This window comes from Lepisosteus oculatus, unplaced genomic scaffold (assembly GCF_040954835.1).
Source record: "Lepisosteus oculatus isolate fLepOcu1 unplaced genomic scaffold, fLepOcu1.hap2 HAP2_SCAFFOLD_144, whole genome shotgun sequence".
Lineage (NCBI taxonomy): Eukaryota > Metazoa > Chordata > Actinopteri > Semionotiformes > Lepisosteidae > Lepisosteus > Lepisosteus oculatus.
In genome coordinates this window covers 1-3,597 of record NW_027167693.1, presented here as the reverse complement: position 1 = coordinate 3,597, position 3,597 = coordinate 1, and positions in this window count along the sequence as shown.

Genomic DNA, 3,597 nt, shown 5'->3' with positions numbered 1-3,597 from the left:
TAGGGTTAGGGTTAGGGTTAGGGTTAGGGTTAGGGTTAGGGTTAGGGTTAGGGTTAGGGTTAGGGTTAGGGTTAGGGTTAGGGTTAGGGTTAGGGTTAGGGTTAGGGTTAGGGTTAGGGTTAGGGTTAGGGTTAGGGTTAGGGTTAGGGTTAGGGTTAGGGTTAGGGTTAGGGTTAGGGTTAGGGTTAGGGTTAGGGTTAGGGTTAGGGTTAGGGTTAGGGTTAGGGTTAGGGTTAGGGTTAGGTTAGGGTTAGGGTTAGGGTTAGGGTTAGGGTTAGGGTTAGGGTTAGGGTTAGGGTTAGGGTTAGGGTTAGGGTTAGGGTTAGGGTTAGGGTTAGGGTTAGGGTTAGGGTTAGGGTTAGGGTTAGGGTTAGGGTTAGGGTTAGGGTTAGGGTTAGGGTTAGGGTTAGGGTTAGGGTTAGGGTTAGGGTTAGGGTTAGGGTTAGGGTTAGGGTTAGGGTTAGGGTTAGGGTTAGGGTTAGGGTTAGGGTTAGGGTTAGGGTTAGGGTTAGGGTTAGGGTTAGGGTTAGGGTTAGGGTTAGGGTTAGGGTTAGGGTTAGGGTTAGGGTTAGGGTTAGGGTTAGGGTTAGGGTTAGGGTTAGGGTTAGGGTTAGGGTTAGGGTTAGGGTTAGGGTTAGGGTTAGGGTTAGGGTTAGGGTTAGGGTTAGGGTTAGGGTTAGGGTTAGGGTTAGGGTTAGGGTTAGGGTTAGGGTTAGGGTTAGGGTTAGGGTTAGGGTTAGGGTTAGGGGTTAGGGTTAGGGTTAGGGTTAGGGTTAGGGTTAGGGTTAGGGTTAGGGTTAGGGTTAGGGTTAGGGTTAGGGTTAGGGTTAGGGTTAGGGTTAGGGTTAGGGTTAGGGTTAGGGTTAGGGTTAGGGTTAGGGTTAGGGTTAGGGTTAGGGTTAGGGTTAGGGTTAGGGTTAGGGTTAGGGTTAGGTTAGGGTTAGGGTTAGGGTTAGGGTTAGGGTTAGGGTTAGGGTTAGGGTTAGGGTTAGGGTTAGGGTTAGGGTTAGGGTTAGGGTTAGGGTTAGGGTTAGGGTTAGGGTTAGGGTTAGGGTTAGGGTTAGGGTTAGGGTTAGGGTTAGGGTTAGGGTTAGGGTTAGGGTTAGGGTTAGGGTTAGGGTTAGGGTTAGGGTTAGGGTTAGGGTTAGGGTTAGGGTTAGGGTTAGGGTTAGGGTTAGGGTTAGGGTTAGGGTTAGGGTTAGGGTTAGGGTTAGGGTTAGGGTTAGGGTTAGGGTTAGGGTTAGGGTTAGGGTTAGGGTTAGGGTTAGGGTTAGGGTTAGGGTTAGGGTTAGGGTTAGGGTTAGGGTTAGGGTTAGGGTTAGGGTTAGGGTTAGGGTTAGGGTTAGGGTTAGGGTTAGGGTTAGGGTTAGGGTTAGGGTTAGGGTTAGGGTTAGGGTTAGGGTTAGGGTTAGGGTTAGGGTTAGGGTTAGGGTTAGGGTTAGGGTTAGGGTTAGGGTTAGGGTTAGGGTTAGGGTTAGGGTTAGGGTTAGGGTTAGGGTTAGGGTTAGGGTTAGGGTTAGGGTTAGGGTTAGGGTTAGGGTTAGGGTTAGGGTTAGGGTTAGGGTTAGGGTTAGGGTTAGGGTTAGGGTTAGGGTTAGGGTTAGGGTTAGGGTTAGGGTTAGGGTTAGGGTTAGGGTTAGGGTTAGGGTTAGGGTTAGGGTTAGGGTTAGGGTTAGGGTTAGGGTTAGGGTTAGGGTTAGGGTTAGGGTTAGGGTTAGGGTTAGGGTTAGGGTTAGGGTTAGGGTTAGGGTTAGGGTTAGGGTTAGGGTTAGGGTTAGGGTTAGGGTTAGGGTTAGGGTTAGGGTTAGGGTTAGGGTTAGGGTTAGGGTTAGGGTTAGGTTAGGGTTAGGGTTAGGGTTAGGGTTAGGGTTAGGGTTAGGGTTAGGGTTAGGGTTAGGGTTAGGGTTAGGGTTAGGGTTAGGGTTAGGGTTAGGGTTAGGGTTAGGGTTAGGGTTAGGGTTAGGGTTAGGGTTAGGGTTAGGGTTAGGGTTAGGGTTAGGGTTAGGGTTAGGGTTAGGGTTAGGGTTAGGGTTAGGGTTAGGGTTAGGGTTAGGGTTAGGGTTAGGGTTAGGGTTAGGGTTAGGGTTAGGGTTAGGGTTAGGGTTAGGGTTAGGGTTAGGGTTAGGGTTAGGGTTAGGGTTAGGGTTAGGGTTAGGGTTAGGGTTAGGGTTAGGGTTAGGGTTAGGGTTGGTTAGGGTTAGGGTTAGGGTTAGGGTTAGGGTTAGGGTTAGGGTTAGGGTTAGGGTTAGGGTTAGGGTTAGGGTTAGGGTTAGGGTTAGGGTTAGGGTTAGGGTTAGGGTTAGGGTTAGGGTTAGGGTTAGGGTTAGGGTTAGGGTTAGGGGTTAGGGTTAGGGTTAGGGTTAGGGTTAGGGTTAGGGTTAGGGTTAGGGTTAGGGTTAGGGTTAGGGTTAGGGTTAGGGTTAGGGTTAGGGTTAGGGTTAGGGTTAGGGTTAGGGTTAGGGTTAGGGTTAGGGTTAGGGTTAGGGTTAGGGTTAGGGTTAGGGTTAGGGTTAGGGTTAGGGTTAGGGTTAGGGTTAGGGTTAGGGTTAGGGTTAGGGTTAGGGTTAGGGTTAGGGTTAGGGTTAGGGTTAGGGTTAGGGTTAGGGGTTAGGGTTAGGGTTAGGGTTAGGGTTAGGGTTAGGGTTAGGGTTAGGGTTAGGGTTAGGGTTAGGGTTAGGGTTAGGGTTAGGGTTAGGGTTAGGGTTAGGGTTAGGGTTAGGGTTAGGGTTAGGGTTAGGGTTAGGGTTAGGGTTAGGGTTAGGGTTAGGGTTAGGGTTAGGGTTAGGGTTAGGGTTAGGGTTAGGGTTAGGGTTAGGGTTAGGTTAGTTAGGGTTAGGGTTAGGGTTAGGGTTAGGGTAAGGTTGTGTTAGGGTTAGGGTTAGGGTTAGGGTTAGGGTTAGGGTGTAGGGTTAGGGTTAGGGTTAGGGGTTTAGGTTAGGGTAGGGTTAGGGTTAGGGTTAGGGTTAGGGTTAGGGTTAGGGTTAGGGTTTGGGTTAGGGTTAGGTTTGGTTAGGGTTTGGGTTGGGGTAGGGTTAGGTTGTGTTAGGGTTAGGGTTAGGGTTAGGGTTAGGGTTAGGGTTAGGGTTAGGGTTAGGGGTAGGGTTAGGGTTAGGGTTAGGGTTAGGGTTAGGGTTAGGGTTAGGGTTAGGGTTAGGGTTAGGGTTGGGTTAGGGGTAGGGTTAGGGGGTAGGGTTGGGTTAGTAAAGGTGAGGGTTAGGGTTTGGGTTAGGGTTAGGGGTTGGGGTAGGGTTAGGGTTAGGGTTAGGGTTAGGGTTAGGGGTTAGGGGTAGGGTTAGGGTGAGGGTTAGGGTTAGGGTTAGGGTTAGGGTTAGGTGATAGGGTTAGGGTAGGGTTAGGGTTAGGGTTAGGGTTAGGGTTAGGGTTAGGGTGTAGGGTTAGGGGAGGGGTAGGGTTAGGGTTAGGGTTTGGGTTAGGGTTAGGGGTTAGGGTTAGGGTTAGGGTTAGGGTAGTGGTAGGGTGTGGGTGTGGAGAGGTAGGGTGTAGGGTAGGGTAGGGTTAGGGTGGGTGGGGTGGGTGTTGGGGGTAGGGTTAGGGTGTGGGTGAGGGGGTGGGGGTGGGGGAGGGGGTGGGGGTGGG